Here is a 13,857-nt window from a genome sequence, read left to right on the forward strand (position 1 = left end):
TCATGCAATATACATGCACTTCAAAACTTTCGACACAAGTACAAGAACATGTGGTGGCATAAAGGAGTAATTATATTGATATTTATTTCTTTAAATGACTTCTGTTTTGAAGTGACTCAGAATATATAACAGGATTTTGTGATCACAGTGATGAGTCTTCAACTCTCATAAGAATAATCAAATTTACGATCAGCTGAACAAGTTTCTGTTACTGAAGGAAGAGGCTGTATTACAGAGAGAAGAATGTTGGTGATTTCTATCCTACACCCTTATAAATTAATTATTGTAGCTGTGAATTTTATAACAGAATAGTAAGACAAAAACAGAAAATACAGTGGAGTCTGTATAAATTTTATACAGGCTCTCCAAGATGATATTGAAACACTGCAGCCAAATGATAACAACACAGAAACTGCTGAACAATGCTGACCGAAACTTTGCAGCAGAGCTACAATTACAAGTTGAGATACTGGTTGGGAAGTGGAAGAAGTTGGTAGAAGGAGCAAAACATTTGTTTGAAAGATGCTTTTAGAGGGAAGTAAGATGGTAAGTTGGATATTCCCACACCTGGTTTAAAACCTGGCCGTAATGTTGGAATAAAACCTGTAATTGTCTCATTCTTGCCATTTTAAAGCGAACAGCTAAAGAAAATGACCTGTCTGTGGTGAACGCATCTTTTCACGTGTCTCACTGGTCTGTGCAACCGTATGGAACTGGTATCAGCAGGATGAAGTATGTAGGTATGTATACAGCACTTCAGCTCACTAGAGAGTAATTATAATCAGGCATACTATAAAGTATAGATAGAAGATGATGGTGTTGTTCTTCCAAGTTGTGGTGCTCTGTGGACTCAGGTAGATAACAGTGATTTGGAGAAACATACTGTGTTTGAAATTTGGTGTCTTCCTATGAGTCTTCTTGATGTCACAACCCAAAAAAACAACAACATTGTCACTTTAAAATCTATAGTTGCAACAAATGCTTCGTTTTACTGCCAGTTTTAAATTTTATACTTCAAATTGATCGCTTCATTTAAGTTGGTAAATGTGATTTCAATGACAATATAGAAGTTGTTACCTCAGTAGATCAATGCCAAAAATAACTTTGAAGTCTGATTCTTAACTTGAAGAGATTCTGCTTTATGATATTATGAACCTCCATTAAAATATAGTTGTATTATATTGTGGACATGACAACTGTTATATATGTATGTGTGTGTGTGTGTGGGGGGGGGGGGATGCATGCATGTAGTTACACAAAACTGACTGCTCAGCATATACATTTAGATGATATTATTATAGGTTGTATTTGTTAACGGAAACTGAATGGTTTAGTGCTATCTGAAGCAAGATGCGTAACTGAAACAATGCACATTTATATTTCAGGTTATGTCTTTGGTGGTGATGTGTTAAGGTTCTTCCATGGGGGGTGATGAATGCCTCACCATTCCATCTACTTGGACCGATCAACCTGGACAAAAGTAAGATTTGTGTTATTGGAAGGGATGAAATACAGTTATGAGGTGTGGTCCTTTATATGTTTAGAAAGGGATTGTTTTTAAAGAAGATGGCTATCTGCTGGGATGTGGCGTCGTGTAGTCTTGCAGATATAGACGTGCATTTCGGAGGAGCTTACCATCTCCGTCATCAGAGTGATGATGCAGGCAATAAGCTCCTCTGAAATGTTGGTTGATATATACCATATTACATGGTGCTATATCCAAGAAACAACCATCTTCATACTCATCTTGAAATTATCAGATCTCACTGGAATATTTTTAATTTTTATAATTAAATTTTTTCATTCTAATTGTGTTAGCTCGATGTCAAGGAAGAAGGAAGGAAGAAGTATGTGCCTGCTTCATCGACTGGAAGAAGGCTTTCGATCGAGTAAAATGGAAGAAATTAATGAGGATCCTACAGAGAATTGGAATTGATTGGAGAGATAGAAGACTAATCGAAAACCTGTACACGCAGCAACAGGTAGAGAGTATGGAATGGAAATCAACATTGAAAAATCAAAGGTAATGAGGATAGCACCGAGAGCAGAACCATTGAACGTTGTAATTGGAAACCAACAGATGGAGAATGTGGAGCATTTCAAGTACTTGGGAAGCATAGTCACGACGGACGCCGTATGCACCAAGGAAGTAAAAGGAAGGATAGCCATGGCCAAGGCAGCTTTCGTCAAGAAGAGGATACTTCTCACTAGCAAGTTGGGCTCGGAGATGAAGAAGAAACTAGTGAAGTGTTACGTATGGAGCAGAGACTTGGACACTCAGGAAGAAGGAACAGAAATACCTGGAGAGTTTTGAAATGTGATGTTGGAGAAGAATAGAGAAGATCAGGTGGACGGATCGAGTGACCAACGAAGAAGTATTGAGGAGAGTCAACGAGCAAAGAAGCATTCTGCAGGCGATTACACGAAGGAAAGCTAACTGGCTGGGACATATTATGAGAAGGAATGGATTACTGAGTGATATCATCGAAGGCCAGGTTGAAGGAAAGCGAGGACTGGGAAGAAGACTGATACAGCTAACCGACGATCTGAAACAAGGAAAGAAGATGACGTTCCAGGAATTAAAACGAGAAGCCGAGAATAGGGACAACTGGAGAGCTCTTTTTGAGCAGAGCAATGGACCTGTCGTAAGACAGAACACTTAATAATAAATAATTGTGTTAGAAATTGATTATTTAGGAAAACGGGATTTACCCTTCATGTCCAAAGTGTTAGGTTTGTGATGGTCAATTTAAATTTTTAAACAGCTGGTATGGTAATTCTGTGTAGCCAGTACAAGTCTGTAACAGAAATCTGGGGTATGAAGACAAAGAGTGGCCACGTGATAGTCACTCCGTTGGCAGACACACGTGGAAATGAACACAGAAATTGTTTTTTTTTGTGTGTTATGTACTTAGAAACATGCTTCAACCTGAATTGAAACCTGTGATTCCAGTCTGAATGGTCCAAAACCACACATATCATAGAACGCACAGCCATGGCGATCTGTTGTATGCAATTAATTGTTAATTTTTTTCAGCATTGTTGTTCATGGGGGCGGCAGTGTAATGAGTCAAGCTAGATCGCTGTGGCGACTGGAATTGGCAAGAACCAAATGGGCAGGCGGCTTCATCAACTGGTATCATCCGATGAGGATCCGCCACCTCACTACTGTTCGATACTTGGGAGTTAATGAGAACAATGAGCTCTACCTAGTAAGAAAGTATGTTAACTATGGAAGATAAATAGCATAACCATAGAATAAGAGAAGTATGGATTTTACAGAAATACGTTGTGAAGTTGGAACTGGCTCAGGGTTGTATCCAGTGGTTGACATTTGCATTAGCAGTGTTGAACCATTGGATTCTACTGCCAGTAGAGATGGCTGGCAACTGAGAAGTCACATAACCCATATTAAAATATTTGCTGATGGTTGCAGTTCAATACAATTTAACTGGATTAATAAAAACACAATACTGCTGTGGGTGTACAAGGCCCACACATGGCACGTCATGTTTTAACCTCCTCGCACTAGTCCGTCAGTTGCCTTACAGCATAAGATATTGTAGATGCGTCATTGTGATTTATATAGTATTAAAAATATATTAAAATTAGCCGTCAATCACAAATATAATATTATTAAAAGATTAAAATATCATTTTAAGTTCCCTATCGAGTACTCGATTTACATGTGGAACTTACACGACATGTTTCGGCTATATATAGCCATCATCATGTGTTATGTATATAAACTTTTCACTGAATTACTGATTTTTAATGATTTTTCTTATGATGTTCTTGTCCTTTATATTGTTTCTTCATTCGTTGTAGTATCACAGGTCACTAATATGTTTGTATTTCGTATTTCGTAGTGATGTCAATGTTTTGTATATGGACCAAGAAGTAATATCGTATCAGTATTATGAGAGATCGGAGATGTACTGTACTGTATTGGATCATGGCTGGTTACCGAAATACGAAAAACTACAAACATATTAGTGACCTGTGATACTACAACGAATGAAGAAACAATATAAAGGACAAGAACATCATAAGAAAATAAAGACTAAAAATCATTAAAATCAGTAAAAAAATCAGTAATTCAGTGATAAGTTTAAATACATAACACCTGATGATGGCTATATATGGCCGAAACATGTCGTGTAAGTTCCACATGTAAATCGAGTACTCGATAGGGAACTTAAAATGATATTTTAATCTTTTAATAATATTATATTTGTGATTGATGGCTAATTTTAATATATTTTTAATGCCTTACAGCAGTTGAAGTGCAAGGATAATTTCTTCAGAAGTGCAGAAAGTGTTCGACCATTTCGTTCTTACTTAACATGGCCAGCATGAGTTTATGATTAGATTTCCAGATTCTCCTGTGCCGAAGAAATTGACAATTTCTTGTTTTTGGTGAACTGTTTTTTCTGTAACAGGAACTCTACACTGTAGTTCATTAAATTTGAGCGAAAGCCTGAGTGCGTGCATCACCGAACACAATGGACATTAGCAACATATAATATAAAATATATTTTTCTTTGTTTTCTGATTTCAGCTTAAATTTTTTTTTTTTAGAATAGAATGTGTGTCAGGAATGGGTTGCATGACTTTACAGTCGTTCTGTGCATATGCTCATATAAACAGAACTTGGGCAGAGGTGGTAATGATGTTTTAGTTTTTGTTCCTCAGAATCTGAAGCAGTTTCATTTCTACATTACATGAGATTGAGGCCTACATGCATTATATACAACGCCTGACCCATCAGTAATTATAAACCTTATAACATTTAACTAGAAGGACCCCAAGAGTAAACAGTCTTGCAAAGATTTACTACAACTCAAGTATAAAATATCCTTACTATTATAGGTTTATGACTTACAGTTTTTTCTCCAATTTCTCTCAATTAGAAAACAAATGATTTTAATGAGTTTACACGTATTGTAATATCGTACACTCTTGAACAGAACAGCTGGGCAACTGGTGTTAAATAGCTTTTGCTTTGAAAGTTAGGATGAGAGTATATTCATCTCTGTTTTGGAAAAATGCATGTAACATTTTTGCACGCAGAGATGATGCTACACTTGCCACGTCCACTTTCTGCTTGCGACAAGAGAAGGATGACCTAAAAGTGGTCCTGGAAGAAAAGGATCTAGAAGTGATCGGAGCTCCCATCATCAAATATGGTGACAGTACTGTCATTGTGCAGCACTCAGATTCAGGGCTGTGGCTCTTGTACAAGGTCTGTATACGTATCGTCCGTCAACTAAATTGGGTCATAAGGTGTTTACTTTTCAAGTTACCAGATTTGTAACATAAGAATTTGAAATTATTATATTATATTAAATAAGTGTTGACAAAGAGAGTTGTAGTTTTACCTGACAGTCATTGCACAATGAATAATAATGTGGCATTGTAACATGCAGTTATGGAGAAACCAAATACTATCTTACTGAAACTGTTCAGAAGCAAAATTTAAAATGTTTCTTCAAAGAAAAAATCTTGTTAAGGACACCATAGAATCATTGCACTAATATGAAGTTTAATAAAATAAGCTGTAAAATATTTATAGCAGATTCTGTCACAGCCTAGCATTCACACTAAGATAAATTAATTTTTATAAAATATTTATTCCAATACTGCACTTTCTTTCTTTCAGTCATACGAGACAAAAAAAGAAAGGAGTTGGTAAAGTTGAGGAAAAGCAAGCTGTACTCCATGAGGAAGGAAAGATGGATGATGGTTTAGACTTCAGCCGTAGTCAAGAAGAAGAGTCTAGAATGGCCCGTGTGATTCGGAAGTGCGGTTCTCTCTTCACCGACTTCATCACGTATGTGTCTTCTGATGTACTGCAACAAGGAAAATGAATGAGTGAGGGAGAGTCTTAACCTTTATTGTCCTTGCATCATGGCTTACGCACAATTCATTTGGCCGTGCATTGCAGTAGTACGATCATTGCTGAATCATCAAGCCAGTAATCTGATAATGCAACATTTAAATTCTGTATTCGTGTATGATAAAAGTTAATTGTAGCTTTGAGATAGCTTTAAAATTATATTTAATCGTATAATCTATATGTTGTTACCTTCTTGTATTTATTATTGTGCTGTATCTGTAATAGGCCTTTTGGATGTTGAAGCAGCACACTAATAATAAAGAACTTAATTAAAATGAGACCAAAGGGCCGTATTTCATATTTAATTTTTATGGGATAGTCTGAACTTATATTGTACGTAAATGTCTGAATTAATGTCATCTTTATTCGATCAATAATTATTTATAAAAATTTGAAAGGAAATTTAAAAATGTACAAGCATTAATTTGCTGTGGTAAACTTCTGATTATCCAGGCTAATGAAGATAAGATGCATGAATAATTAAAATACATGGATACTCAAAAATATTTCTTACTGCATTCACAACTCCGCCACGGTGGTCTAGCGGTTAGAAAGCTGGCCTTGTAATCCTGGGGTCTCGGGTTCGAATTTATAACTTGTGTTGGGCAAGGCCGTGGTCTAGGCAACACGGAGTTTTCCTCCGTGGCATCCCAACAATTACTCCATTCACACACAGAAGAAGGCAATGGCAAACCACTTCTGGATCATCTGCCAAGAACGTATATGAACAGGTCCCAGTCCGAGAAAAGGATTGAAGGATCCTGTTCATATGGACCTGTCGTCAGACAGAACACTAAATAAAAAAATAACAACATCCCATGGATCAAAAAGTTAGACTTATGATTCCACATAAAATGTAATTCCTTATAAAATGTTTAATAATTGATAATTTTATGTTAAGGTTATGATACATAATTGAAACCTTTTGTACCTCCAATGTGAGGAGACCAAACATCTTTGTGGGAAGAGTGAAAGGATCTTCAATGTACCAGAAGTGGTATTTTGAAGTAACAGTGGACCATGTTGAACAGACAACCCATATGATGCCACGTCTTAGGATTGGCTGGGCAAACACTGCTGGGTAAGAGTGAATATTACTGTACGTGTTCTGTGTATTCTTAATACACATTGAAAATATAGATATCGTGTATTAGTCCATGAATTGACGTTCATCTGTGTGATGTTTGTGCCTTAATGTACGTTTCCTTCTGCGTATTTATATGTGTGTGGGAGATGGTCAGAAAATTCATATACTGTTTCCCATGTGAGCTTCCTAGTTATCATGGTCACACATTCAAAATAGTGAGTGACTGTGTCACTGCTGGAAGAATTCCTGTGACCTGATGTGCCACCTCCTGTGCTTGATAGAACTTACATGTCTTCAAGAGGGTTTCATTCTTGAAAACAGTAACTTGCAGGGACTAGATCTGGAGAATAATGATGTTATGGAAAAGGAAAAAAGAAAATGTTCAGAAACTCCATATGAAGGCAGACTGATGAATTGGTCCGATGTTATTGTGAGGCAGTAGTTCCCAGATTCCAACGTGGGGGTGTTCGTGGTGGATGGTTGCTACAGACAGTAGAGAATATGTCCGCATATGGTATTGATGAAAAACCATCGTAGATACGTAGACGCGCGCAGCATCGCCTTCGTCTCTAGCAAGCTGCTCCCTGGGTGATAAGAGTTTCTTGCAGTTTCGGACTTGACATTTGGGTTGCGGACCACATTACATTACATTTATTGTTCATTATCATAACTCTGTTCAGAACACTTGGAGCAGTACCAGGTCTGTTAGAAGTCACATTTCCTGTAATGAGGCTCATTATTTTTGCTGATAATATATTATAAGTTCAAATGATACGTAGAAATATAAATATAAAGTTATTACTTACTTATTTTCACTACACTTGCTTTGTATTTGAACTTATTATGTGACAGCGGTTATGCGTTTTGTACATGTTAATAAATAATTGAAACTAAATTCCATTGTATCTACAACAATTTGAAGGTCTCAGATGCATTTTGGTTCTTTAAATATTTAATTACGACTGTGGATTTTTTTTTATATACAGGTATATACCCTACCCAGGTGGCGGTGAGAAATGGGGTGGCAATGGTACTGGTGATGACTTGTATTCCTATGGATTTGATGGAGGAAGCCTTTGGATGGGTAAGAACACATAAATCATATTCCAGATTTCATACATCACGTGATATGAGGTCCACATACGTAAAGTAATGTGCATGTAGGTGAGATGGATTAATGGCTTGGTTTTGATAAAAATTAATATGAAAAGGCCAAAATGTAAGTTCTCGAAAGGATTTCTCGCATGTAGTTAAAGGGAAATTGAAAACAGCATTGAAACATTTTCTTTGTTCAGAGAATCCTGAGAGGAGGTAGACTCATTCAGGGACTTCAGTTTATCATGAGACCAAGAGCTTTGATAGGCTATCTGTTTCTTCCCAGAAAAATTACCACAAATTGAGAACGATGTACTACCGTTTTTTGAAATATGGATTCGTCTGTGCATATGATAAGAATGTAGTGTGATGAAATACAATGTTGAACAAACTGTATTCATATAGAGTACCTTTTTTAAAGCATGAGCCAGAATGTTAAAGAAGGTTTCATAGAAATTTCTTTGGAGGTACAGTGCCTTCCACACCTATAATTTGCATGATAATGGCAAAGTTTCATGTAATAGGATCAGTGTTGGACAAAACAAAAACCTCAAAAAGACATGTAACAACCAAAGAAACTCTTGATAATATTGTGCTGAATTATGAGCAAGCCCAGAAATGTCTTATCTCTTGGCTTTTAAATGTGAAATGTCAAGAAGTACGCTCCGTGTGGCAACAGATCTGTTAAACTTTGGACCCCACAGAACAACAACTACACACATTCTGCTTCCAGACTACGAAGCAAAAATTTGATACTGCAGGTTGTTTCAGGAATCGTCTTCATGACCTAGAACTTGCATTTTATTTTAATGAAGCAGTTATTCTGACTGTTACGTTACATTAATACTGACACCATTTTTTGATCAATTGACTGAAAACAAAATAAAATGTATAGGTATGTTATGTAGGACAGCACTATGGCCTACATAGCTGCATAGAAGCAGCTCTTCAGGACTCTAATCTGAAATATACGCGGAAGATTGATGGTAAATAATCAGCTTCTCGTGCTCCAATATATGGAGAACTTGCCATAACATTATGAACTTGAACTCATGATAGACTAGGATGCTGTATTAACCATCTCACATAAAAGAATGTGCATATTTTGTTAGTCATGAAACTCCTAATATGATAGTAAATTCTGACAGCAGAAACATGTTATTTTGAAATTTAGAAACACTCAAAATGAATGTTGTGTGTGTGTGCGCATGCGTGCGTGCATGTGCCCCCCCCCCCCCCCCCCCCCCCCCCCCAAAGATTTCAATTTCCTTTCTGTAATCAAATTTCAAATTCTTGCAACTGAACTATATCCTTCTATAAACCTGAAATGTACAGTACTGGTTGACAGTTAATTTTTACATCATATTTCAAACCTATGTTAACAGCTGTCTGGCATATGGCCAGAATGTGCAATTAACGTTCTCTGGGATTGCATACGCACCTTTACTCTCTTACAGACAAAGACCATTTATTATTGTCACTATAAAATATTCATAATTGTATACCAACAATTCTAACAAATATTTGTTCTGTACAGGTGGCCGAAATACTGTTGTGATACCAGAAGCAACAGAACCTTACATCAGGAAAGGTGATGATGTGATTGGCTGTGCACTGGATTTGACAGTTCCAGTCATAACATTCACATTCAATGGACGCGTTGTGAAAGGGTCATTCGGGAATTTTAACTTGGATGATGGCATGTTCTTTCCAGTAATTAGCTGCTCTATCCAAACTTAGGTATATTTAATCTCAAAGTGTTGGACATTACTTTGTCACTGGTGTATTTCAAACATTCACAGTCTCCTTGGTACTTACTTAACTCCACTCTTTTCTTGCCTTCAGCACTAGATGGAGGGGAGCGGTCAGCTTTGCGCTCTGGTGACTTTACCCCTAGGGAAAGGGCTGCAGGTACCAGAGTCTTGTCTGGAAATGGAGACTAAGAGAAAATATCTTTTTCCCCTGCTGGAAATTGAACCCTGTTCATTCAGCTCGTAGTCAGTCACTACACTGACTAAGCTACCCCAGTTCTTTTAGAAGTGCAATGTTTTTGTAGTGCAGTCCAGGAGAAGGTTGAGAGCCTAGTTGACGTGTGTCTTCGTTTACGGAAAAAGTGCAGAGTAATGCGTAGATAATCTGCACGTGGATATTTGGGATTTTACTGTATTCTCATTTCTGTAATAGGAAATCTTTCTGCTCTTTATACAGAAAAAAGTATTTGCCCATATCTTCACATTAGTCTTAATGATCTTTCATTTGTGACTTGTCTATTTAATACCATGTCTGTGCTGTACAGTATTCAGTATTTATAAATATGTTTATAGAAATTATTTACATATTAATCATTGTAGTTTTTATGTTACTGTGAATTTTCCATGCAATTTACCTTTCCATATTTTTAATGTCTAATTTAACTTCAATGGAATTTTAATCTGTGTTTCTGTTACATACTAAATTTTACATTTGTGTTTTACAGAAAGAGATACGCACATTTATTACTATTAATGTGATAGACTCTATCAGAACTGTAAATTCATCTTTTAAATTGGGTTTATTCTTGAAATAAAAGTAATCCATTATGTGAAGAACAAAGATTAACACAAGCCCCAAGTCCCATACGCCAGAAAATAGGAAAATGTACATACTGTATTGTAAGTATTGTTGTGTTTTTAGGGCATACCACACAATAAATATAGGAATTATATCATTTTCCTTCCATTTGTAAGATGGATTCATACCTTTTATGTAACAATAATGCAGAACAGCGTATCTTTATTACCCATTGTTAAAGATATTTGTCTTCAAGAACAGATCTTGGTAGTTGCACCATTTTTTCTCAATTTTTAGCTGCCGATTTCTTCTCGGTGGTGACCACGGCCGCTCGAAGTACTTTCCTCCTGAGGAATTCTCGCCACTGGTTGAAAGTTTACTGCCCCAGCAAGTGTTGTCAATTGATCCATGCTTTTACTTTGGAAACCTTAATAAGGTTGTTCTTTCTGGACCTTGGCCTGTGGAAGATGATACTGCCTTTGTACCAACACCCGTTGACACTACAGCTGTAAGTGAACTGCTAGTTAATTACTAGATATTCAAATATTTATGTGGTACATTTTCTGATTTCAGGTGTATTTTATTTTGAACTATTAGTACTTTAACATATATGATTTACAATATACACATTTTGGTACATGAGCTATCAACAGTGCTTAATTATTTGTGTATTAGAAGAGGTTGTTGTTAGTACATTTCTCAATCTGTTACTTCACATGTCTTGTATGTAATAATTATTAATAATGTAAGATTGCAGTTAAAAGTAGTAAAATATTCTATTGGCCATTCTCATAATTATATTTTTAAGACGCAGACAAACATCGATGCCTTGAGTGGGACTTGAACTCATGGTTGCAGCGGCCAGGCGCACGAGGTCCATGCCTCAGACCGCGTGGCCACTGCGCCGGCATGTGTTTTACCTTCTGATAAGAAGAAAAGGATATATTTTGTCTGGTTTTTCAAATGCTGTGAAGGAAGCTTTATTTTCTTTGTACAGAGAAATATTACAGGAACATTTAAAAACGTTACAATAGGCTGCATTTTAGAAGAATATTTAAATACCCATAAGAGTAGATTCTTCTGCGGGACATAGCATCATCCGTTATGTCCTGCTTTTCTGTCATATAAGACGACACACACTGTGCTGGGAATTTTTATTCTGTAGATAAATTTAGTATTCTAAAACATTACATTATATAGCTAAGGTGTGGACGCAGGCTAGAACAGATTGTAAGTGAACTCTGTGTTGCAGTATACACAAGAAACTACTTCCCCTATTCATCCGTCAAATAAAATAAAGCTCTTTGTACTGTGCAGAAAGCTTGAAGTGTTTATACAGCTACATGTGATGGTAATTTGCATGACGATTTGTTATAGCGATTAAATTTTATTAGATACAATTTTATGCATCTTTTTCTGGTTGTCTTTTTGTAAAACAATTTCCTTTCTGTTTTAGGTAACACTTCCAACTTACGTGGAGAGTATAAGAGACCGTCTAGCAGAAAACATTCATGAAATGTGGGCTACGAACAACATTGAAGCTGGCTGGCAATATGGCGAAAGACGAGATGGCGTGAGAAAGATCCATCCGTGTCTCATTCAGTTTGAGAGGTTGCCACCAGCTGAGAAACGTTATGACTCCCAACTTGCTGTACAGACACTGAAGTAAGTTATCAAAAACTTATATTGATTTTACATTATACAGTACAATTTAGCTAGTTTAAAATTTAGGAGTTAAATTTTCCATTCAGGCCTGTAATTTAAAACTAAGCAAGTTTGTAAAATAAGTCAATCCTGTTTATTATGATTTGCTCTCATAATGAATACATTCAGCAACCTAATAAGGGATACTGGAATATGTGCGTAACAAAACATTCATGAGATTATTGAGTTTTGTGGTCATATACCAGGAGAACATGCTGCTGCCTCCATCTTTAGGGTTAAAATATAAGGAAGTCATTGTGTTATATTGAGGTAAGTGCAGGATTAGGCCAGAGAGAAAAGTACTTTTTGGGCAGTCAGAGTTGTTTGATCGATGGAGAGGTGGAGGAGGTTCCAGAACTTTAGGAGTGGCGAACAAGAAGAGGGAATGGCCAGGTCAAAATGTTGCATGTTTCTTATCCATAGATAGAACCTTGAAGATGCCTGTCTTCTGGGTTGTAGCATTGTGTAGTCTGGTAGAAGATTACCGACGTTTCAGAAGTCCTTGCCACCTCCATCATCAGGGTGATCACCCCGACATGTGGCAGATCAGGGTGATTGCCCCGATGATGGATGGCAATCTTCATCCACAAACATATAACTCCTTTTTCTGATTCTCACACATTTAATTTTTGAGAATCTGACAATACAAGGGTTTCTGTGAACATAAATATGATAATTTATGGCAATGTACTTAATGAAAGTTGAAGTGTATTTGCAACAAATACATATGAATGTGTAAACACTATTATTATTTTAGAACTGTAATGGCTTTGGGCTACTACTTAACGATGGATAAGCCTCCATCTCGCATCAAGTCTGTTCGTCTTCCAAATGAACCATTTCTACAGTCAAATGGCTACAAGCCAGCTCCATTGGATCTTAGTGCTATAGCTCTCACTCCTAAGATGGAGGAATTGGTGGATCAACTGGCAGAAAATACCCGTAATCTGTGGGCAAAGGAACGAATTCTGCAGGGGTGGACGTATGGCTTGAATGAGGTAATTATGCATCTTAACCTTTAAAATACAGCTATTTAAATCCCCCCCCCCCCCCACATTTAGGTGTTTTAAATATTTGTATTTTTTTGCGATGTCACTGAAAGAAACCCATGCCTCAAAGTTGATTATTCAATTACAAATAAATCTCTGACAGTCTTAGAAGCTCATAAAAGCATTTCAGACAAAAGAGTATCTTATTTTATATGTATATAAAGCATTTAATAATGTCATGATGAAATGGGGCAGCAGTGTCCCATTTTCCCATTTGGATATTCCTACTGGGCCACATGTCCCATTCGGACTTCAGAGGTTAAGTTTTGCCTACTTATTGCAGTGGGTTTATGAATTTTTATTTTGTTGTGTTTTCTGAAAACATGATTCTCTCATTAAATCTAATTTTGAATTCAGAGCGACACACTTATGTAAGATGCTGCACTGACGTACGTACATATTTTATTACATTCCATGGATCCATAAGATAGTCAGATGACAATAGGATGTGGAAAAGGTCATAATAATAATAC

The 13,857-nt window shown here is 36.6% G+C and overlaps 1 pseudogene across 1 annotated transcript in view; it reads left to right on the forward strand.

Annotated features, from left to right (window-relative positions):
- Nucleotides 1-127: 127 nt before the first annotated feature.
- Nucleotides 128-13,857, forward strand: part of LOC147871550 (ryanodine receptor-like) — an 86,056-nt pseudogene continuing 72,326 nt past the window's right edge. The window contains exons 1-12 of the transcript XR_015538700.1: nucleotides 128-546; nucleotides 635-740; nucleotides 1,386-1,480; nucleotides 3,038-3,220; nucleotides 5,074-5,245; nucleotides 5,663-5,867; nucleotides 6,814-6,980; nucleotides 7,973-8,070; nucleotides 9,619-9,821; nucleotides 10,929-11,139; nucleotides 12,088-12,296; nucleotides 13,093-13,333. The product of XR_015538700.1 is annotated as a ryanodine receptor-like (transcript). The remainder of the gene's footprint in view (nucleotides 547-634; nucleotides 741-1,385; nucleotides 1,481-3,037; nucleotides 3,221-5,073; nucleotides 5,246-5,662; nucleotides 5,868-6,813; nucleotides 6,981-7,972; nucleotides 8,071-9,618; nucleotides 9,822-10,928; nucleotides 11,140-12,087; nucleotides 12,297-13,092; nucleotides 13,334-13,857) is intronic.

Source organism: Zootermopsis nevadensis, unplaced genomic scaffold, assembly GCF_977971745.1.
Source record: "Zootermopsis nevadensis isolate Lab colony 2312 unplaced genomic scaffold, Znev_1.0 Znev_ptg000049l, whole genome shotgun sequence".
Classification (NCBI taxonomy): domain Eukaryota; kingdom Metazoa; phylum Arthropoda; class Insecta; order Blattodea; family Termopsidae; genus Zootermopsis; species Zootermopsis nevadensis.